Source organism: Triticum dicoccoides, chromosome 6B (genome assembly GCF_002162155.2).
Source record: "Triticum dicoccoides isolate Atlit2015 ecotype Zavitan chromosome 6B, WEW_v2.0, whole genome shotgun sequence".
Classification (NCBI taxonomy): Eukaryota; Viridiplantae; Streptophyta; class Magnoliopsida; order Poales; family Poaceae; genus Triticum; species Triticum dicoccoides.
Genome location: NC_041391.1, coordinates 101,370,929 through 101,396,049, shown reverse-complemented (window position 1 = coordinate 101,396,049; position 25,121 = coordinate 101,370,929).

The window sequence follows — 25,121 nt, the reverse complement described above, 5'->3', positions numbered from 1 at the left end:
ATCAATCAAGCAGGAAGTAGGGTATTACCTCCATCGAGAGGACCCGAACCTAGGTAAACATCATGTCCCCTGCCTCCTGTTACCATTAGCCTTAGGCGCATAGTTTGGGACCCCCTACCCGAGGTCCGCTGGTTTTGACACCGACATCAATCCCTTCGCGGCCACTTGCGAAAGTGAGATCTGATAGAGATAATAAGATAAGCTAAATATTTTTGGTATTTTTATGATATAGATTAGAAAGTAAAGATTGCAAAATAACTGCGGGGGTCATAGGTTTCACTAGTGGCTTCTCTCAAGATAGCATAAGTATTACAGTGTGTGAACAAATTACCGTCGAGCAATTGATAGGAAAGTGCATAGTTATGAGAATATCTAGGCATGATCATGTATATAGACATCACGTCCACGACAAGTAGACCGACTCATGCCTGCATCTACTACTATTATTCCACACATCGACCGCCATCCAGCATGCATCTAGAGTATTAAGTTCATAAGAACAGAGTAACGCATTAGGCAAGATGACATAATGTAGAGGGATAAACTCAAGCAATATGATATAAACCCCATCTTTTTATCCTCGATGGCAACAATACAATACGTGCCTTGCTGCCCCTGCTATAAAGGACACCGCAAGATTGAATTCAAAGCTAAGCACTTCTCCCATTGCAAGAAAGATCAATCTAGTAGGCCAAACCAAGCTGATAATTCAAAGAGACTTGCAAAGATAACAAATCATGCATAAAAGAATTCAGAGGAGATTCAAATATTTATCATAGATAAACTTGATCATAAACCCACTATTCATCGGATCTTGACAAACACACCTCAAAAAGAGTTACATCGAATAGATCTCCAAGAAGATCGAGGAGAACTCTGTATCGAGATTCAAAGAGAGAGAAGAAGCCATCTAGCTAATAATTATGGACCCGAAGGTCTGTAGTAAACTACTCGCAACTCATCGGAGAGGCTATGGTGTTGATGTAGAAGCCCTCCATGATCGATTCCCCCTCCGGCGGAGCACCGGAAAAGGCTCCAAGATGGGATCTCACGGGTACAGAAGGTTGCGGCGGTGGAAATAGGGTTTCGTGGTGCTCCTCGATGTTTTCACGGTATGGTGGTATATATAGGCGAAAGAAGTCAGTCAGGGGAGCCACGAGGGGCCCATGAGGGTGGGGGCGCGCCCAGCCCCCTAGGGCGCGCCCTCCTGCCTTGTGGTCACCTCGTTTGCTTCTTGACGTCCACTCCAGGTCTCCTGGATTGCGTTTGTTCCAAAATTAACTCTCCCGAAGGTTTCATTCCGTTTGGACTCCGTTTGATATTCCTTTTTTTCAAAACACTAAAATAGCTAGGCAAAAAACAGCAATTTGGGTTGGGCCTCCGGTTAATTGGTTAGTCCCAAAAATAATATAAAAGTGTATAGTAGCATCCAAAACAGGCAATATAAAAGTTCATATTGACATAAGAGTATCCCTACTAACAAAATAATACTTCAAGCATACTAACAAAGTAATCATGTCTTATCAAAATAACATGGCCAAAGAAAGTATCCCTACAAAATCATATAGTCTGGCTATGCTCTATCTTAATCACACAAAATATTTAAATCATGCACAACCCTGATTTTAGCCAAGCAATTGTTTCATACTTTAGTATTCTCAAACTTTTTCAATCTTCACTCAATACATGAGCATGAGCCATGGATCTAGCACTATATGTGGAATAGGATGGTGGTTGTGGAGAAGACAAAAAAGGAGAAGATAGTCTCAAATCAACTAGGCTTATAAACAGGCTATGGAGATGCCCATTAATAGATATCAATGTGAGTGAGTAGGGATTGCCATGCAACGGATGCACTAGAGCTATAAGTGTATGAGAGATCATCAAAAGAAACTAAGTGGGTGTGCATCCAACTTCCTTGCTCAGGAAGACCTAGGGAATTTTGAGGAAGCCCATCACTGGAATATACAAGCCAAGTTCTATAATGAAAAATTCCCACTAGTATAGAAAGTGACAACATAAGAGACTCTCTATCATGAAGATCATGGTGCTACTTTGAAGCACAAGCGTGGAAAAAGGATAGTAACATTGTCCCTTCTCTCTTTTTCTCGCATTTTTTTATTTTGGTGGGCTTCTTTGGTCTTTTTTTTGGGCTTCTTTGGCCTCTTTTTTTTCATAAAGTCCGGAGTATCATCCCGACTTGTGGGGGAATCATAGTCTCCATCATCCTTTCCTCACTTGGGACAATGCTCTAATAATGAAGATCATCACTCTTTTATTTACTTACAACTCAAGAATTAGAACAAAATATGACTCTATGTGAATGCCTCCGGCGGTGTACCGGGATATGCAAGGAATCAAGAGTGACATGTATGAAAGAATTATAAAGGTGGCTTTGCCACAAATACAATGCCAACTACATGATCATGCAAAAGCAATATGACAATGATGATGCGTGTCATAATAAACGGAATGGTGGAAAGTTGCATGGCAATATATCTCGGAATGGCTATGGAAATGCCATAATAGGTAGGTGTGGTGGCTGTTTTGAGGAAGGTATATGGTACCGATGAAAGTTGCGTGGCACAAGAGAGGCCTGCAATGGTGGAAGGGTGAGAGTGCGTATAATCCATGGACTCAACATTAGTCATGAAGAACTCATATACTTATTGCCAAAATCTACAAGTTATCAAAACGAAGTACTACACGCATGCTCCTAGGGGAAGGGTTGGTAGGAGTTAACCGTCACGCGATCCCGACCTCCACACATAAGGAAGACAATCAATAAATAAATCATGCTCCAACTTCATCACATAAAGGTTCACCATACGTGCATGCTACGGGAATCACAAACTTTTAACACAAGTATTCCTCAAATTCACAACTATCCAACTAGCATGACTCTAATATTACCATCCTCATATCTCCAAACAATCATCAAGCATCAAATTGATCATAGCATTCAATGCACTCTATATGATAGTTTTTATTATACCCAACTTGGATGCCCATCATGTTAGGACTAATTTTATAACCAAAGAAAATATCATGTTGTTCTAAAAGACTCTCAAAATAATATAAGTGAAGCATGAGAGATCAATAATTTCTACAAAATAAAACCACCGACGTGCTCTAAAAAGATATAAGTGAAGTACTAGAGCAAAATTATCTAGCTCAAAAGATATAAGTGAAGCACGTAGAGTATTCTAATAAATTTCGAATCATGTGTGTCTCTCCCAAAAGGTGTGTACAGCAAGGATGATTGTGGTAACTAAAAAGCAAAGACTCATATCATACAAGACGCTCTAAGCAAAACACATATCATGTGGGGAATAAAAATATAGCTCCAAGTAAAGTTACCGATAGACGAAGACGAAAGAGGGGATGCCTTCCGGGGCATCCCCAAGCTTAGGCTTTTGGTTGTCCTTGAATTTTACCTTGGGGTGCCTTGGGCATCCCCAAGATTAGGCTCTTGCCACTCCTTATTCCATAATCCATCAAATCTTTACCCAAAACTTGAAAACTTCACAACACAAAACTCAACAGAAAATCTCATGAGCTCCGTTAGTGCAAGAAAGCAAACCACCACTTTAAGGTACTGTAATTAACTCACTATTTATTTATATTGGTGTTAAACCTACTGTATTCCAACTTCTCTATGGTTCATACCCCCCAATACTAGCCATAGATTCATCAAAATAAGCAAAGAAGACACGAAAAACAGAATCTGTCAAAAACAGAAGAGTCTGTAGCAATGTGTAACTTTCGATTACTTCTGGAACTCTAAAAATCCTACCGAAATAGGAAGTCCTACTAAATTTGTCTATTAATCTTATGCAAAAAGAATCAACGAGAAATCATGTTTATCTTATTTATTAAAATTATTCTCGTGCGTGCAAAAGTTTATGTTTCTCAGCAAGATCAAATTAACTATGACCCAAGGTGATCCTATAGGTTCTACTTGGCACAAACACGAAATAAACATAAAACCACATCTAACCAGAGGCTAGATGAATTAGTTAATAATAAACAGGAGCAAAAAGTAAAGAACAAAATTGAAATTGGGTTGCCTCCCATGAAGCGCTATCGTTTAACACCCCTACACTACTAGGGAAAAGCCTATACATAGAATCTTACCAGCAGCGCTCCCTAAAATACCACGCTGCTGCTATTTAGCAGCAGCACGTTTTAGAGAAACGCGCTGCTGACAAGAAAATAGCAGTAGCACGTCCACCACAAACCGCGCTACTGCTATAATTGCCATGACCTCCCACCCCCCGCTAGTTATAGCAGTAGCGCACTTTATTGAACAGCGCTACTGCTATAGAAGTTAGCAGCAGCGCGCTTATCGGAAAACCGCTACTGCTAAGATCAGCCCACAAGTTTAGTCCCACCTCGCTACGTGAACAGGGTGTTTACCACCTTAAATATGTTATTTCTGAAACTACCACAACCAGTTGGTATTCACTGAACTCTATGTGTAAAATTTATGGCCGCAATATGAGTCCTCTCCGGTTCCTACCGGAGAGGACTCATATTGACAATTCAGATTGTACACAAAAAGATCATTGATGGCCAATGTATTTTTGCATTGACGTATTTTTTGTATAGTTACACTTAGCAGTAGCGGTTTATGTGCAACGCGCTACTGCTATTCAGATTATCTGTAGCACGTTTTGGCAAACGCGCTACAACTATCCCTACCTTATCCCCACGCACACGACCGGCCCTCACTCACACTCTCACTCTCGCCCCCCGTGCCGATAACCGTCATCGTGCGTCGCCACCGCCGCCGCCTTCGTCCGTCCGCCGCCCAGGTACTCCCCTCCTTCCGTCCCTCCTACCTCTTCCTCGCACATCCTCCCTCTGCCTGCGGCCGCCCCTCCCTCCTCCGCCGCAGTCCTCCTCCCTCCGCCTGCGGCCGCCCCTCCTCCCTCCTCCGCCGGCAGCCCTCCTCCCACCACCCTCGACCTCACCGCCCCTAGCTACCTCTCCGTCGCCCCCCACCCCCTGCCACTAGTTAGTACTAGATTTAGTAGTTGTAGATGTTAATTTAGGGTTCATAGCTAGTACTAGATGTTAATTTAGTTAGTACTAGATTTTTAGTAGTAGTAGATGTTAATTTAGGGTTCATAACTAGTTTAGTAAGTAAATTAATAAACTAGTTGAAGTAGTTGAATTAATAGAACTAATGTATTTTTAGTAAGATAATTAATATAACTAGTTGAACTACTTTATTTTTTAGAAAGAACTAGTTTTTTCTATTTATAATAAGTTTATATTTAGTAAGAACTAGTTGAATTAATAAAACTAGTTGAACATGTTATATTTGTTGTTATTTTTTAGTTTAAGCAATTATTCGGGATGTATTAGTGATAACTTATATGGTTTCAGGTGACCACCATCGTCCCCGTCACCGACCCCCTCCGACATCCCCACCGTCGTCCCCGTCACCGACCCCCTCCGTCATCCTCGCCGTCGTCCCAGTCACCGACCCCCTCCGACATCGAGGTGAGACCAGCCTAATATCCTTGTATATCTTGTGTTGTTGCTCAAACAGGATATATGGTTGCCCCAGTGTCCGTTCATGTTCAGTTTACATCTCCGAGTGGCCTATGTTTTGCCGGATTGTTGATTAATTTCTGTTCCGGCAAATTTCAGGCGCTCGATATGTCCTTTTTTAGCAAAGGTCATGCCGGATTTTTTCGTGAATTCTGGCATGACTTGTGCTAGAATATGTACAAGTTTAATCTTTGAATTATGAACGTAGGAAATGTCGTACTCGGACGACGACAGTCTCCCGGGGGAGTGTAGCTAGTGCCAGGATGATCGAGGTATGTGCGACAGGTTCGTTCAACTGGACGAAGATCGATGCTTCAACATTAAGCTCGAGGAGACATTCGATTGTGAAACGGTACGCAACAACGACAAATGTTTTTTTCGTAATTAAGCATGACTTCAACTATTTCAATGTCTAATTTTCATATTTTACAATTCGACTAGCTTATCCCATGCCATGCAAGACGCTATGTCTTGGAGATGATGGGTTTTGAAGACCATGAAAATTTCGAAACAAAGAAAATACACCTAAGGACCCATCATGATATGGATTTTGAAGTAAATCTGGGCAATGCTCAGAGCGTAACCCATTTTAGTTGCCAAATTTGGGATGCACTTTGCAAAATGTATGGTTTTTATGAGGGTGTGATTGTCACCATGGATCTTGGTGATCCTGCCATTGAGCAAGAAAATATGGACATTTGGGTCCTTGTTGATACGCTTCCGATTCTACCGCTATGTGAATTTCTCAAACATAGTTATTAACTAATTTATATTGTTTATTTCAAAATAGTTGATAGCTTATTTGCATTGACAGCTTATTTTGATTCTTCAAAGACTGTGCGGAAGATGGTAGATAAAACTCACTATACCGATGGCACCGAATTAACGTATAAGAAGAAAAATCACCTAATCGCATTTTGTACTCTTCTTGAGGATTAAAATAACTATTATCGAACTCCTCCAAATTATGGTGAATACGTGCCACTAGTGCATGTGTTGAACCACGGTAACTTCTCTGGAGATACCCTGGTAATTTTTTTTACTATTACGACATACGTGCATCTTTTGCACACTTCTAAAACTAGTACATCATTGCTAACTACGAAGTTATTATTATGTTTTTCAATAGAAACTCCCGATGGATTGTGTGCCTCATCTGATGTCTCTGTATGGTCGCCTCTCAGTTCTGAACATACTGCCAGGTAAATCTACGGAGCTCACCTGCGCATATCGGATTTCTAAAACCCGTGAACACATGTTCATCAAAGAATGGAAGAAATGTATGGACATTCGCAAGGAGGTTCTTGGAAGCAACATTCAGCGAAAGGCAAGAATAGTAGACAGGCTAATCTCCATTCTCCATAATGGAGAGTCAGGGGCTATCTTGTTTTTTGCTATTTTACCTTAGAAAATGTAGTAGGTCTTAATCGAATGTAATAGGTCCTATGAGGTACAATATGTTTATTATGTGGTAATATGTTAGAGTTGATAATGAGGAATACTTGTGATTACGACTAGTGACCAATTTGCTATGTGATGTCATTGATGAAAACGATGATCTTGAGGAGGTGTTATATGACAATGATGTATTATGATGATAAGTTGTTAATGATATGATATGATGATGATATTATTATATCATTGGGTGAAAGAACCGTGGATTAGTTTCAAATGGATGGACATCCACTTGAAACTAGTCCACGGTTCTTTCACCCCGTGATGTAATAACTCATTATGATGTAAAAACAATCTCTAAATTCCTGTTGTATGGAAACTTGTGTAAAGGTGTATGAATACAATATGAAATAAAAAAGAAATAAAATACTAAATAATAGTAGTAGCGCGGGAAAGGAGAAGTGCTACTACTAATTACCAGTAGCGCTGTCCTGAGGAAGCGCTACTACTAAGTCAATTTAGCAGTAGCATGGATCCAGGCGCGCTATTGCTAAGCATCAGCTGTAGCGCCTTATCAGTAGCGCTCCTGCCCGCGCTACTGATAGGCCTAAAACCCATGCTGCTGCTAGGCTTTTCCCTAGTAGTGCTAGCTAGGCATAAAAGCGAGAATAGATCTAAGTATTGCCATCTTTGGTATTCAATTCCTCAATTGAACACTTATAACCCTTAGGAGTTTCCTTCTTTTTAGTAATTATTAAACTCCTAGGTAAGAAATCAAGAAATTCGTTTGTAGCAAAAGGTTCCTTAATGATAGCGAAAAAATCTGGGGTGAACACTAATTGATTTGAGATCCGCATTTTCCTTACTAGAAGATTCACCCTTTTTTAGGAAGATACATTAATTTGGCAATTTTGGTAGGAGGAGTTGGAGTATTTTTCACGGATGAGAAGGCAGACCCTAAGTCGGTAATAATATCCTCAAGTTTACCGGTTCTTGTGGAATCTTGATCTATTCTTTCGTTAATTATAGCTTCCTTTTCTTTAAAAAAATTCAGAGTAACTCCAACCTTAGATACATATTGGGTAATTTGGTTGTGGATCTTTTTATCCAAATTTTCAACTGACTCAACAGTGGCAACTTTATTTTCAATAATTTCAAGCCTTTGCATCACATGTTCCAAAGTAAAAGCAGTTCCATTAGCCAAAAGAGGGGGTGGACACAAACAAATCTAACATAGCATTATAAGCATCAAAAGTATGGCTACCCAAGAAATTCCCTCCAGTAATGGTATCAAGGATATATCTATTCTAAGGAGTAATGCCTACATAAAAATTGCAAAGAAGAACAGAAGTAGATTGCTTCCTAGTAGATCTATTTTCAGCATTGCAAATTCTATGCCAAGCATCTTTTAGATTTTCTCCCTCCCTTTGTTTAAAATTAAGAACTTCATGATCGGGAGTACTAACGATGATAGGAGGACTAGCCATGACGACGAAATAAATGATTTAACAAACGAGCACACAAGAGGCAAGCGAAAAAGAGGCGAACGGAAAAGAGAGGGCGAATAAAACGGCAAGGGTGAAGTGGGGGAGAGGAAAACGAGAGGCAAATGGCAAATAATGTAATGTGAGAGAGAAGAGACTTTGATGGGTACTTGGTATGTCTTGACTTGTGCGTAGACCTCCCCGGAAATGGCGCCAGAAATCCTTCTTGCTACCTCTTGAGCACTATGTTGGTTTTCCCTTGAAGAGGAAAGGGTGATGCAGCAAAGTAGCGTAAGTATTTCCCTCAGTTTTGAGAACAAGGTATCAATCCAGTAGGAGGCTACACGTAAGTCCCTCATACCTACAAAAACAAATAGAACCTCGCAACCAACACGATAAATGGGTTGTCAATCCCTTCACGTCTATCGGTGTCAAAACCGGCGGATCTCGGGTAGGGGGTCCCGAACTGTGCGTCTAAGGCTAATGGTAACATGAGGCAGGGGACATGATATTTTACCCAGGTTCGGGCCCTCTCGATGGAGGTAATACCCTACTTCCTGCTTGATTGATCTTGATGATATGAGTATTACAAGAGTTGATCTACCACGAGATCGTAGAGGCTAAACCCTAGAAGCTAGCCTATAATTATGATTGTTGTTGTCCTACAGACTAAACCCTCCAGTTTATATAGACACCGGAGGGGGCTAGGGTTACACATAGTCGGTTATAGAGAAGGAGATCTACATATCCGAACTGCCAAGCTTGCCTTCCATGCAAAGGAGAGTCCCATCCGAACACGGGACGAAGTCTTCAATCTTGTATGTTCATAGTCCAAAAGTCCGACCAAAGTATATATTCCGGCTATCCGAGGACCCCTTAATCAAGGACTCCCTCAGTAGCCCCTAAACCAGGCTTCAATGATGATGAGTCTGGCACGCAGATTGTCTTCGGCATTGCAAGGCGGGTTCTTCTCCAAATCCTCCAGAGCATTGTTGTAGCGAGCTGTGTCCGGCTCCTCATCAATGTCGCGCTCCTCGGCTTCTTTGCTTTAATAACGGCTGTCTCCACGTGTCAAGGGAATGCGAGAAGTCGAGGCATTTTTACATTTGCCACCCCGACCGTGCGAGTAAATCATCTATAACAGAGACGGGGATTCTCAGATCCAAATCACACCATCTCCTCCCAGCGAGTATTCATCAGAGCACCCCCGGAAAAATCCATACCACCATGGCCAGTCTTCGCGGTTCCTCTTCTCGTTCACTTAGCACTAGGCCAGGCGATTGGGAGAAATGTTCTGTCCCCCACAGCCGACTAGTAGAGTTGCAGACGAAGGGGTTTCTCCCACCTGCATAGATGGTCCCCGTCCGAGCTGGACTAGCCACTTATAATGGCGGGGAGCAAGAGGAGAGCTTTCCAAACCCATCCAAGGGAGAGCGGGTACGCTTCGTCCCCTACTTGCTGAGGGAGCTCTGATTTCCAATCCATCCTTTCCTCCGCGGGCTCCTGGAGTTCTACGGCCTCTAGCTGCATAACTTTACCCCAGCCTCCATATTGCATATCGCAGGCTACGTTGCCTTCTGCGAGCTTTTTCTGGATTGCGAAGCTCATTTCGAGTTGTGGAAGAGGCTATTCTGCCTTGCACCCCGTACTCAGGAGGGGTCGGTATATCAAGTGGGCGGAGCCGAAATATGGCGCATCGCTGGGACCGGATATCTATCCGGCACCCCAAATAATACATCCGAAGACTGGCCCTCAGAATGGTTCTACGTGGAGGATGTCCCTCTTCCGGACCCTATTCGGAAGGGCCTCCCCGTGTTTGTAAATGCCCTGTTGAAGAAACGCCACAACTGGCGCCCCAGGAGCCCCCAGGAGGAAGATAACAGAGAGATCCTTTTCTTGATGGACAGGATAAATACGCTGGCCAAATCATGACTGACAATAATTGAAGTTATGTCCATATGTATAATGCGGGGAGTGCAGCCACTTCAATATCGGGGAAAACCCATGTGGCACTTCAATGGAGAAGACGATGCCACCCGCTGCGGCCGTAAAGGTCCGGACTCTCCCGCCTCTCTGGCAAAGATACCGTTCGATTTGTACAAGGGAGAAGAGGAGGAGTTCATCCATATCAAGCCACGGGATGGATTCTCCTTGTACAAGCCCCCAAGCTGGGTGAGTCGCTATCTTTTATCCTAGTCTTTCCCACATTTTTAGCGCAAATGTTTACTTCTTTGATTCATAGCAGGAACTGCGAAGAGCTATGAAGGATGTTCACAACCCGTCTCCTCAGCCAGAAGACCCCAACCTGGCTCTCGACCCCAGACTCGAAGAAGATCTGGACACATTTGTGGAGCTTGTACACAGGACATTTTATTAGTTAAGCTGCGATGGTGTGATGGTGGCCATCATAGCTGATTATCCTGGCCTACTCCCTGTATCCCATGTAAGTAAAGCTAGAGTCCTAATTTCCAAAAAGGATTCCCTCTTTACACTTCACCCACCACACATGTATTGTGTCTTACAGGGAAGGCCATCGGGGCGCCAAGCCGAACCCGCAGCGACTCGCCAACAAGGGGCACCGAAGTCGGGTAGGCTTAAAAGGAAGGCGGTCAAGACCGAGACGACGTTGCAAAGGTATGTTAAAAAAACCTGCCATGAATATATCATTGTTAAAATATAACAATGTCCACTGTCCTCTGGCAGAAAAAGTGCTCACCGAACTATATCCGAAGAGCCTGCCGGTCACGCCTCCACCAGCCGGACTTCGAGGCCAGACTCAAGGGAAGAGGTCAACGCAGACGATCCTCCAACAGAGGATGCAGATAGATTTTCCGCTACAAACTCCAAAGTGGAGAGCGCCATGAATCATAGGCGCCGTCGGGCCACACTACACGACCCTAACTTCTCTGAAGAGGCGTTCGATGCCTTCTACTCAGGGGACGCGTACATCTGGGCTGCTCAAGGTGGCCTCGCTAGGGACACGGACCAGAACGTAAAGGATATACGGGTAAGAAAATTTGATAATCATGTATATCAGTAGCCCCTAAGACTTGAAACAGTTGGCACAACTGATTTAAGGATCCTCGTGTGCATAGGTTCTGATAGAGAAGAATACCCAGCTATCCAAAGAGCTAGAGGAGTGCAAGGCCCAACTGCGGGCCGCAAATGCCGTGATGGAGGAGTCTACGAAGGCCCCATCTGGTAATATTTTCTTTAAACGAAAATAATGTCATGGCATGTACCAGTTAGGTATTCGGCGTGAATGCGATTCTAACAATAGAATCTGCAGACAATCCCGGAGGCAATCCGGAGATCGTACCAGAGGATGAGCAACATGTTCGCTGACAGCTGAAGGATGGCCAGCGTGTGCTTGCAAAGGTTATAAAGGAGAAAAATACTCTCCAGGACGCGAACGTCTGACTGGACGTCAAATTAAAGGATGTTCGGGCCCAACTTGCTGACTCCGCAAAGGAGAATAAGAGGATTATGTCTGTAGGCATGCTAACAGGTCGTCCCGAGGAGGAGATGCCCGGATCTGCATGCGATCTTCTGCTGGAGCTCTAACATCTACATGAACAAGTTTGGCAGGTGATGCGGGGCATTGCCCAAGCCTTGTGGCTATCCGCATCCCTGCCAGGAGGCATGGGGGAGCTTGTGGAGATGCTCAAGCGAGCGCGGTAGCGCTTCCGATTACGGAAGATATCGGCCTGCCGACAAGGCGCAAGGGAAGCCTGAGCCATGGTGAAGACGCGATACACCAAGGCTGACGCGAACCATATGGCCAAGGTCGGACCTGTAGGGTCAGATGGGAAGGAGATCCCTGTACATCTGGTGTATGACTAGGTAGCATTAGCCACTAAGTATTCCCAACAGGACTGTAGGATAGACAACATGTTGGATGGTATAGAAGAAGAATTTAGTAACTCTAAGTGACTTTGTACTACAAAGGACATATTTTGTCCCAAGCCGCATTGTAAATCATTTGTCTTGGCTGACCTTTTCGCTTCAACCTCTGGACACGATAGTCCGAAGTGTATCCGAATACCCGCTCGGTTATGTGAAAACTGGGGCACGCGTGGAAACCAGGCGTAGGGGTCATAAGTGCTTGAACAGACAAGTACCCAACTAGTTATGTTATATTACATGGGTAGTAAGAAACATCTTCCAGGGAGAATAGTTATGTTAAGGGTTCCTTTCCCTGGGTGTGCATGCATTGATGTGCATGTCCGAACTGCGAAAGTTTACGCAGGATATAAGCATCTGGGGGCATGTTTTGTAATAGGTAAAATGCATCTTTTGTTCACCGACCGAATATTCCCTTAAGAATGCTAGCTTTCGGCTTCACCCAGTCTGAGGTACACATCCGGCTGACCCGACAGTAACAATCGCATAGGTGCTACCCTTATACCCTAGCCGAATTAACGGGAACGTAGGGCACAAACACAAGAGCCAGGCAACCCAGCTTGGCCAAAACTTAAGTCAGATTGATGCATATAGTGGTGAAAAAAGGCACATATGGATAAGTGACGCATAAAACCCAGAAGATAATTAAGCTTCTGTGTAAGAAGCCCCCAGGTATATTGAGCGTGCATAGCGCGGCCAGAGTGTGCGGTCAAAGCATACGTGAATCTTTTAAGGCTATAAATGTAAAAGGGAGAGAGGGAGGGTATAATTTAAAAAGGAAGACGGAGGTAAGGAGACAAACACAGAGTTCGGCACTAGGCGTAGAATCTTTAGAGTCTGGCCGCGTTCCATGGGTTCGGCTCGAGTCGATTGTCTGATGCATCACGAGGACGGTACACACTTCTAGTGAGAACTTTGTCAATGATGAAGGGGACATCCCACTTGGGCTTGAGATTGTCCTTTTTCTTCTCTTGTAGGCGTAGAACGAGTTCGCCAATGTTATAAGTTTTGTCCTGGACTTCTCTGCTTTGATACCTTCGAGCTTGTTGTTGATAGAATGCGGAACGGGCCTTTGTGATGTCACGCTCCTCCTCTAGGGCATCTAAGTTATCCTCCAGATCCATCTTGGCTTCTCTCTCTTCATACATGCGCGCTCTATGTGAATCATGGATGATATCGCAGGGTAGTACTGCCTCTGCGCCGTACACCATAAAAACGGTGTGTATCCGGTTGCGCGATTTGGCGTGGTCCACAGCCCCCATAATACGGAGTCAAGATCCTCGACCCAGTGCGTATCTGTTCCTTCAATGATCGCACTAGTCTGGGTTTAATGCCGCTCATAATAAGACCATTCGCTCGTTCGACTTGACCGTTTGTTTGGGGGTGATAGACGGAGGCGTAATCAAGTTTTATGCCCATTTTGCTGCACCAGGATTTCACCGCATCGGCTGTAAAGTTTGAGCCGTTATCGGTGATGATGCTGTGCGGGACACCGTTGCGGTGTACGACCCCTTATATAAAGTCTATCACTAGCCCGAATTCGGCCATTTTAACTGGTTTGGCTTCTATCCATTTGGTGAATTTATCGACCATGGCCAAGAGGTATTTCTTCTTATGGCTTCCTCCTTTAAGGGGTCCAACCATATTGAGCCCCCAGACCGCAAAGGGCCAAGTTATGGGGATTGTTTGGAGGGCGGTGGGCGGCATGTGGCTTTGATTTGCAAAAAGCTGGCAACCGACACAGTGTTGGACAAGGTTTTGTGCGTCTGCCCGGGCTGTCGGCCAGTAGAAACCTGTACGGAAGGCCTTCCTTACGAGCGCCCAAGCTGCGGCATGGTGGCTGCCGAGTCTGGCATGAATTTCAGCCAAGAGCTACCGCCCTTTCTCTTCGGAGATGCACCTTGGGAGCACTCTGGTCGCGCTTTTCTTATAAAGCTCTCCCTCGTGGACTTTGTAGGCTTTAGAGCGCCGCACAATGCAACATGCCTCATTTTGATCCTCCGGGAGTTCCTGCCTATTTAAGTAAGGTAGGAAGGGTTCCATCCACGGGGCGATGACCACCATAATCACGTGGGCCGAAGGTGTGACTTCAGTGGCGGAGCCTCCGATTACGTCGGATTGTTCAGGATCTGGCGTTGTGTGCGGATCCGCACTAGTATTACCGGACTCCCCTTCCCATACCACGGATGGCTTGAACAACCTATCCAAAAAAATATTTGGTGGGACGGGGTTACATTTAGCGCTGATGCGGGCACGGATATCTGTCGCTTGATTGTTTTCTTGAACCACATGGTGGAATTCGAGCCCCTCGAATCGAGCTGAAATTTTGAGAACGGCATTACGGTCGGCCACCATTTTCGGGTCCTTGGCTTCAAAGTCTCCATTTATTTGAGATATTGTGATATTTGAATCCCCATGTACTTCTAGACGTTGAATGCCCATGGAGACCGCCATCCGAAGACCGTGCAGCAATGCCTCATACTCAGCCGCATTGTTGGAATCTGTGTAAAGTATTTGGAGTACATATTGTACTGTATCTCCGATGGGGGACATCAGGACGACGCCAACCCCTAGACCAGCTAGCATTTTAGAGCCGTCAAAGTGCATGATCCAATTGGAGTACGCGTCGTACTCTTTAAGGAGTTCGGCTTCTGTCCATTCAGCAACGAAGTCAGCCAGTACCTGCAACTTAATGGCCCGCCGTGGTTTGTATGTTATGTCAAACGGGAGGAGCTCGATAGCCCCACTACTAGAAAAACCCCTACTAATGGCACACCTAATATGGCCATTAATGGCGCATCTGTGGTGCGCCATTAACAGCACGCCATTAGTAATTTTTACTAATGGCGCACCACCTGGTGCGCCATTAGTATCTGGTATACTAATGGCGCACCGCGGGTGCGCCATTAGTATAGGCCAGCGTGCGCCATTAGTATGCCTCCCAGGGGCCATGTATACCCAGGTGCTTTGGCATACTAATGGCGCACCACCACTGGATGCGCCATTAGTAACCGCGGCATACTAATGGCGCACTACCAAGTGATGCGCCATTAGTATGCACTGTCATACTAATGGCGCACTATCATGTGATGCGCCATTAGTATGAATATTAGGTTTTTTTTATTTTTTTATTTTCTGTTTTTTGCACAGGTTACAAAATGTATAATTTGACAAAATATAGACAGCACACATCAACAACAGATTCATCGAATACAATAGAAGATTAGTCTTTGAATACAATTCATCATATTAGTCTCCGAATACAATTCATCATATTAGTCTCCGAATTAAAAAGACCGAACAAAGATAGAACATTAAATTACAAGTCTCGAGACCGCGAGTAGCGAGTTTGTCTTCACATTACAAGTCGATATCGATCATCTAAACTACCATCACATAGAAGAGAGCTGCGGTCATCACGATGAGCATCATCACGATGAAACTCGTCTTCATCCGGTTCCTCCAACGCTCCCTCCCCTCTCCCGCTAGATAGCGGGCGTATCTGGATTCGGCCTCGGCCCTAGTGGTGTACCCTTTGTAACTGTTACCGCTGAATTGGTGAACCTGTCTCCGACACTCCTCCCAGTCATCGTAGACTCCGGGAACCTTACCCTTGTACACGACATACGTCGGCATCGCTATGCACTAGCCAAACGAAACGTTAGTACCAATTCACAGATAATACATAAGCAATATATAATTATGCAACAGAATGATCGGAAGAGAAAAGCAAGACATTAATAGCATCGATTACATCTAAGTTGAACGACTCTCGAAACCAAAGAGACATACTACAAGTTCATTAAAGTTTAATTACAACATGAGCCAATCGATGTTTCAGAACTAGACAACTCGACTCAAGGGACCGGAGCGTGGATGAAGCTGCCGTCTATCGTGGGAGTCATGAAAGAACGGGCGTTGTCATCCTGCATTTGTAGCATTGTGTCGATGTCACTGTTGGACGGTTGATTTCTGAGGTAGAACTGCCCCGAGGTACGAAGGACATCTTGATGGATGATTTCCGCAAACTCCGACTGGATGCGAAAGAATTCTTGTCGGAGGTCCGCGTCCTGGATTGCCGACACGCTCGCGGCCCAATCTTTGAGTTTACTTGGTAGCAGAAGTTGATGATGGTCCCGTACGATCGCCCGCATGTGATGGATGGCATAGTAGGCACCCTTCTGACCGCCAGGCGGCTGCTTGACGCAGCAGAACGTCGTATTGTGGGAGAACACGTGCTTGCCGTACTTACGAATAGGCCTGGTGAAGGTGCCTCCAGATTGGGCATAGCCGGGGAGAACATCATCAGGAACCTTCTTGACATTTGTGTAGTCTATGTTCGACTGACGGTCCGGGTCGAAATACGTGGCCATGGACTATTTGGGGCTTAGGAGGATAAGCGTGCAACGTGTGTCACTGCAGAAAACACGGAATGTTAAAAGAAAAACGATCGAAATGTAAGAATTCATATGTTACGGGCCGGTTGAGGGGAGGACTTACTCGGGAAAGTAAGGCACGAGGAAGTTATCCTTATCTTGGTTTGCCAGAATGACGCCTTCGAGGTAAGAACTCGCGACTTGCCGGTCCCCAGCGCTGCCCAAGATCTTGGCACGCATGTAGAAGGGGTCGACTATCACGATGTCCGGGGTCTTGTCGCGAATGATCCGCATCTCCATACTCAGCGAAAATAGCCGAACGAAGGTGTAGTGCAGCGGATGAAGGTTCAACATAGCGTGGATGTCATCAAAACGCAGGACGATCGTACGCCCGATGGAGTTATCCACAAAGCCCTTGCCCTCTGGCACCTTGGCCGCGAAAACCGGGTATGCCACATCCTTCTCCCGGAGACGCCGCTTCTCCAAAGCAAGAACACTGTCATGCAGACTCCGCATAGCACTGGTTGCAGCATTGAGCATATTTGTCGGTAGCATCGCCCTACCCGCCACATGCACCCTCCTCGAGATATCCTGCGGTGAAGGTGGCCCGTCCTGAGCACGGATCGTACTCGGTGCCGGCTGGCTCGCACCCTTCTTAGTCTTTCTTTTGCGTGCCTTCTTCTTCTCCTGTAATGGGACCGAGTTCTGCTCATAGACCGCCTTCTTGAGTGTGTTGGGGCTGATAATATTTCGCACCTCGCCTATCTGAGGCTCGGTGAAGTCGGCAGCTGGAGGCGTCTCCTGAGAGCTGAACGCCAGACGGCGCCTGTTGCAACTTGGCTTCTCCGTGGTACGAGCTAGATCGCACACGTCTTTTGTTGGGTTTGGTTCTTGAGAAGGAGGCCCCATGAAGTCGCCATCGTACCCATGCTCGGCAAAGTACTGATCGACGTTGCCAAATGTATCATCGTCGTCGTCGTCGTCGTTCTGATCCTGTGCCATATGCATGTTTGGATCCAGTGGCATAGGCATGTCCGGCACCGTTACGGCGGTCTTGCCATGGGGCCGACTTGGTGCCGGCACGACTGGCGGTGTTGTCTTTGGGGTGGTGTCCCCCGCCCCCAAACGAATCTGGCTCTTCGGCGAAAGCAGGGCCAAGCTCAGGCAGGCGCTGAGGGTCATCACGTCTTCATCGTCAGCCCCGACGGGTCGAATCGGAGGTAACAAGTCGTCGCAGCCTGGCAGCACCCGAACCAGTTGAACCCTGAACAAGTTGGGTGGCATCTGGGTACCGTGGAACAAGGGGTTGCCCGGTTGAACGATTTTGCCCTTGGCGACATCGACCAACTCGTTGTTCACGAAGTGGAGGAGAGTGCACAGAACGTCGGCGGCGCCCTGCGAAAACATGTAGGGCGTCAGGGATGCCCAGTCAAAGGCAAGGAGATGAAGTCCTCGGCCGAGAGAGGCTTAATTAGTTACCATGATGATGGCGTCGAGCTCGGCTAATGTCGAGGCACCGCCAACGGCGGGCGTGCAGTTGATGAAGGGGCCGCTTGCTGAAGAGGTGCCGGCCGGCGTACACCCGGGTGCATTAAGCTCCCGTGCCGGTGTCGGAGACACCAATGCCGCCTCCGCCGGAGGCACCAATGGCCCCGCCATCGCATTATGCGAGTTGCTGGCCGTGAAGCTAGGAATCGGGGGCGGCCCCTGTTGGCCGCCCGCAATCCACGCACTCAACCCCGAGATCAAGGTAGGCACAAGGGCGGTGATCGTCGCTCCGAGTCATTGTTCCACTTGCTCTTGGACAATCTCCGGAATCCGCGCCACCTGTGCCTTGAGTTCTTGAACCTCTCGCGCCTGGCTTTCCGAGCTGGTCTTTTTCTCCTTCCGCACACCAGCGGTATAGTATGACCCCCATTTTGTCGACAAGCCTTTGCCGGTCACACGACCAGCTGACGTCAGCTTACTGAGCTTATCCTTGTTCTTCATTACATTCAACCCCCTATTTAGAGTGGTGTCCCAAGGGTTGCTCTTAGTCGACCCCGCGCTACTGCTTTCAGTCGCCTGCGGAAGGAATGTGAACCATTTAGAAATTTGGCTTCATTAATTAGAATGCAACCATATGGAGCTAATTACGCGAGGGTGTATTCCTTACCAGAACTAGCTCAAGCTGCCTGGTCTTTGGATCCGTGGTAAGCTCCTTTGTTTTCGGGTACTTCTTGTACCGGGCCCTAACAAAGTTCCTGGTCTGCTTGTCACCGTCTTTATCGAAGAGGGGCGGTAGGCCTTGCTCGGCACGGTCCGCCTCCTCCTTGTCCCATATAGGCTACGCCACTCTGTAACCGCCGGGACCGAGTGTGTGTTCCCCTATGTTCAGCTCCCGCATTTGTTTCCCCCACTCACTTGATTGGGAGCTTGCGGTGCTCGAGCAATTGATCTTGAAGTCGTTGTAGTCATCTTCGGTGATCGAAGGATTTTTCTCCTTGATCTTCTGATAACTCTCACCTTTCTCGATCATTCTCTTCACATTGCTTTTCCAAGTAGACAGGGCCTTGCTCATCTTCGTGAGGGCAGCATTGTTCACTTTATTCCCTTTGAGGCTTGTGTTTTCAAATTCAGCGGGGAACTTGTGTCGTTCGTGCAGCTTCGTGAAGAGGAGGTGGCGCAAATTCCCTCGGTCAGGATGCCTCAGGTTCTTGGTGTTGATCGAGACGGTGCTCCGGACAATGCACCCGAGCTGAAGCGAGTACCCCTTGACTATTCGTTCGGGCGCCGTTGGATTCCCATTGGAGTCCACTTCAGTAACTTCCTCCTTGAGGGTGCGGAGCATGATCGGGCGCCGGTCCTTCCGTTGCCTCTTCGGTTGGCTGCCATCTGTGCGTGCGCCGCCATCATCAGTGGTGGCATCCTCGGCGGCACCATCAGTGGTGGCATCAGTGTGGTCATCCTCGGCGGCACCATCCGTGGTCTCAGGATCGATGGGGAAGGCGGCGGCCTCATAGAAGTGAGGTTGTTCCTCCATCTCCTGGGACAACTCCCAGAATGCCTTGCCGCCCGAACCCCCGGCCTCATCGTTGTGGGCCATGTTTCTCTCTAAATAGAAACAAAGTTTGGTCAAAAAGTTGGTTATTGTCAAGGAACAAGATCTCTAAGTTGACAAAATAACCTAATTCTCGAGGAATGTCGCCAAAAAGTTGGTTATTGTCAAGGAACAATTGAGAGATGTTTGTGATATTGCCTAGGTGTTTTGGGATAGAACCTATTAGTGTGTTGTTGCTAAGGTCCAAGTCCACGTTCTCAGGGTAACCTAATTCTTGAGGGGTGTGTCTAGAAAGTTATTTGCTGCAAAGATACAAGGTTGTGAGTTTGGTCAAATTGCCTATGATCTTTGTGATATTGCCTTGGATCTTGAAGGCACTGTTGCATGATGCAGTGGTACAGCCAGCATGGGACCTCATCTTTGCAGGCTAATTTTCTAGATTGTAACACTGGGATTTGTGCACAAGCTAAGCTAGCTAAGACAGTAGCTTCCTTGCAACCCACAAAAGACAAAGGAAAAGGGGTGAAAAGGGGGAGATGGTTAGCTTTGATGAGCAGGCAACATCTTCCTAACCCCCTTCTTCTTGTCTCCTCTCACTATCTCTCTCACACACATGGCAAGCAAGGGTGTCTGAGTGTGTGAAAAAAATACTAAACTAATCCAACCACTAAAGCAAATTAATTTTTATTTCGGTTGAGAATCGGGCACCTTCTAGGTCAAGAAAATTGGGCATGACCTTTGCTAATTTTCTTGACCTTGGAGTGCCCCATTTCTCAACCGAAACGGAAATTAATCAACGTTTCAGGAGAAAGGGGTCATTTTAGAAGATCACAAGTAGCAGCAGCATCACTTGACAAAATCACAACTAGCAGCAGCTCGCAGATAGGAGCAGCAGCATCACTTGACAAGTAGTACAGCAGCAGCAGCAGCATGCATGCACTGGTCCATGTCACAAAGTCCATGACCCAGAATAGAGCACTTTACTAAAAATGAAGAAGAAAAAAGGCATGCATGCACTGGTTGTAGCAAATCATCATTTCTGAATCAAAACAACAATTAGGACAGGGAAATTATGACACACTTCTGAAGAAAAAATGATTTGTGTAATCTGGTTGGTACTCTTACAGTTGCATAAATTGAAAAAAAAATTGATCTGTGTGATCTGGGTTACATTATCAGCAACCTTGCATTTCATTTTATACAAAGGAGCTCACAAAGGCCATGTCATGCTTCGCAATATTTGTTTACTGAAACTAAATGAACAAGAGCAAAGATGCACTAAAGGTTCTGCTGGACATGCTTTATGTCTAACACTCCTATGTGTAAGATATGCATAACATTCAATCTGGATCAATCTCACACTATGAACATAGGAAAAATTATCACTCCCTTTTGAGTGAATCGAACCACAACAACAAATCAAATCTGGGGCTCACATGAGGAGTAAGACGACGCTTGGGCTTGTTGGAGTCTTTCTTGGCCTTGCTCTTCTTCACCACAAGTCTGCATCACCATATACGGAGAGTGTCATGCAAGTTCAATAAGGAAAAGTAAAATGAGTTTGATTGCCATATATGGAGAGTGTTGGCGCCGCCTCTCGCAGCGCCGCTTCTTCTTCTACCTTGGTGCTGCCTCTCACAGCTCCCTCTCTCTTTCTCTGGTTGTTCCTCTCTATCTTCTTCTCACAAGAACACACACACCCACATATGAAACTCTACACACACACGCAACCAAGGAGAAGACCAGCTGGTGCTTTGCCAAGAGGCTCTCCTCCTCGGTGGAACAAGAGACTACATTGTCTATTTTCCCAGCCCTCACGGCCTCGTTTTTCCATTACACAATGCAACTTATATATACACAGAGGTTAGCACGGCTGCCATGCAAAACTCACGCCACTACTTGACCCATTACTCCACTGACCACTCCATGCATTAACCGTTTAGCGGCCACACTCGGCCACCAGCACGTACACACGCATGACCCGGCCATCACAACCGGCCACTAACAAACTGACCCATGAAGCTAGCTAACCACTTGCATGCATCTAAATCCATCCAACCAGCCGGTCCTTCTTTGTCGTCCATGCGCTCGTCGCATCACACGAGCGCATCACACGACTTTGCTGCCTCACGCAGCACCGCAGCTTCACACTGCCGTCGGCATCTCGCCGTGCTCGCCGCATCGCACGGCAGCTCAGCATCTCGACTTCGTCGAAGCAACACCGGACTAGCTACTCCCTAAATTATGCTACATGCATAATGAAAAGTAAACATGCACATACATATGACAAGATTAGTTCTAACAATCACCTCCCTAATCTTGTCATGCCAACTCTCCAAAACCTCATGCGGATCACCCGCAACATCTTGCCGAGATTTGCAGCGCCAAGACCACACCACCTTGCCTCACGCTGCAGCTTCACCATGCCGCACCATCAATCTCCACTTGCACGTTCTTCAGCGGCATCACACCACTGGTCACGTATGTCTTGCCGCCGACGTCGCAGCGGCTCACCTTGGGGATGGCGTCACACCACCCAAAACACCACCACCGGCTAGCTTCACATCGATCCTCATGATGGCCACGCCCGACGTACATCTTCTCAGCGGCATCTCGTCATCGTCTGGTCGGCATCGCACCATCGTCGTGGCAGCGTCGCACTGCCGTCTCCTCCTAGCGGCATCACACCGCAACCACCTGTTCGCGCGGCATCACACCGGCGAAGACCTCCTTGTCGTGGATGACGCCGTCGCAGCGCCGGACACCACCGTGCACTATCTTGTCGTGGTCGACGCTGTCGCAGCGCCGGACACCACCATGCACCATCTTGTCGTGGTCGACGCCGTCACAGCGCCCATCACCACATCGTCCTGCCGCACGCAGCAGCCACCTCTTGACGTGGACGGTGCCTTCGCAACGCCGATCACCACGCCATCATCACCTCGCGGCATCGCACCGAAACCGGCCATCAGCGGTATCGCACCGCTGCCAGCCATCACCTCGCACCGACGTCCTCCACCTCACATGGAGTCCACCGCGTCACCGCCGTCGCAGCCGTTGCCTCCGCCCAGCACCACGGCGGCCACCATAGCCGCCGGCACCGTCGTCGCCGCCACGGATCAACAAGGCTCTGATGCCAATTGTTGGCGCCGCCTCTCGCAGTGCCGCTTCTTCTTCTACCTTGGTGCTGCCTCTCACAGCTCCCTCTCTCTTTCTCTGGTTGTTTCTCTCTATCTTCTTCTCACAAGAACACACACACCCACATATGAAACTCTACACACACACACGCAACCAAGGAGAAGACCAGCTGGTGCTTTGCCAAGAGGCTCTCCTCCTCGGTGGAACAAGAGACTACATTGTCTATTTTCCCAGCCCTCACGGCCTTGTTTTTCCATTACATAATGCAACTTATATATACACAGAGGTTAGCACGGCTGCCATGCAAAACTCACGCCACTACTTGACCCATTACTCCACTGACCACTCCATGCATTAACCGTTTAGCGGCCACACTCGGCCACCAGCACGTACACACGCATGACCCGGCCATCACAACCGGCCACTAAAAAACTGACCCATGAAGCTAGCTAACCACTTGCATGCATCTAAATCCATCCAACCAGCCGGTCCTTCTTTGTCGTCCATGCGCTCGTCGCATCACACGAGCGCATCACACGACTTTGCTGCCTCACGCAGCACCGCAGCTTCACACTGCCGTCGGCATCTCGCCGTGCTCGCCGCATCGCACGGCAGCTCGGCATCTCGACTTCCTCGAAGCAACACCGGACTAGCTACTCCCTAAATTATGCTACATGCATAATGAAAAGTAAACATGCACATACATATGACAAGATTAGTTCTAACAGAGAGTGCCAATGTCTGGCCTTTGATAGTAACAATTATAAATCACACAAAAAAACAGTAACTCCATGCAACTTTCCATCCTTAAAATTGGATAGTGCTGACCAATATAAATCAGCGGATGCATAATTAAGTGACATATCAGATATGTTGTTACAGAAATACCTTCTTCCACAACAAAGTGTTCCGTCTGTCTCGGGTAGACAGTAGATGATCACGCAACCAGGAGGTGACCACCCAAGGCTCGCATCCAGAGTTGCCAATCTTAGCACTTATGGCATTATCTTCAAGGATCTCACACACCTATAAAATTTCAATACAAGTCATAAAAAGCAGGGAAAATGTAAATGCAACAGTAAATAATTCCCCCAAAAAAACTTTGAAGACACAACAAAACTGTACACGTGTCTCCACTTCACCACTCCCTCATGCAGTCACACGTAGGGGAGGGGTGCTAGAGGAGCATGTGGAGCAAGTGCTAGTAATTGCACCAAAATGAATGCTAGCACTATAGCCACTCAATCAAACAAGAACAGATAAAGCTTATAGCACGTACATCTTCTATTTTGTTATTTATCAATCCAAATAAATTTAATCTGCTCATAGTGGTGAGTTGAAGTATCCTTGGTTCAAATAGTGTGTTGCAAAAGCATAGGAGCAGAGAGTTTCCGTGTTTGATTTAGGATAGTGACAACGTGGTTGGAGCAATACACTTGGATATATCTGTAGAAATCCAAATTTAAGTAAAACAATTTTGAATTGAAATGGTTTATCTCAAGCCTTGAATTAATGATACACAATATGCAGCAAAGGAATCATATAAAACTCTGAAATTTATTAGTACTGGGGCACTGCAGGTTGTAGCAGGCAATGAGAGTGCAGAGAGATAAAACCGTACAAACTACCAGGCAGTAAACTACTACAGGCAGCCGTTGTGTAGAGGTCATTGTCCTTTGTCCACTATTTCAGGGATATAGTGGCAGTGGGGATACATCAGATAAAATTTAAAAACAAAGACCCGCAGCCTATTGTTAGTACCGTGTTTGCCAACAGTACATGACACTGCACAACATACTGCATTTACCAATAACAGATTGCATTGCTTCATTGTAATGCAGACATCTGGAACAGATGATTCTTCATGGAATAAACCCCTGAAGGAAACAAGCGGGAGGCTGCTCAACTACGCATACAGAGCTAATGGCACTCCCAACAAATGGTGGCTGGCTTTTGCGAAGAGGAAGTTCATGAACGTTGTCATCCTTTAGAGCGTAAGCACATCAGCAACAACTTAAGGGGTCGGGGCGGTAGCTTACCTTGGAGGAGCGGGCCGGGGTGGAGGAGGCGGTCGGAGAGGATAAGGATGCTCCGGCGACGGGTGGTGGTGGTGGTGCTCCGGCGACGGTGGTGTGGACGGGTCGGCGTCCGGGCGGCGGGGTCGCGTCGAGGCGGCGGGGCAGCGTCGAGGTGGCGGGGCAGCGGCGTCGGGGCGGGGTCGAG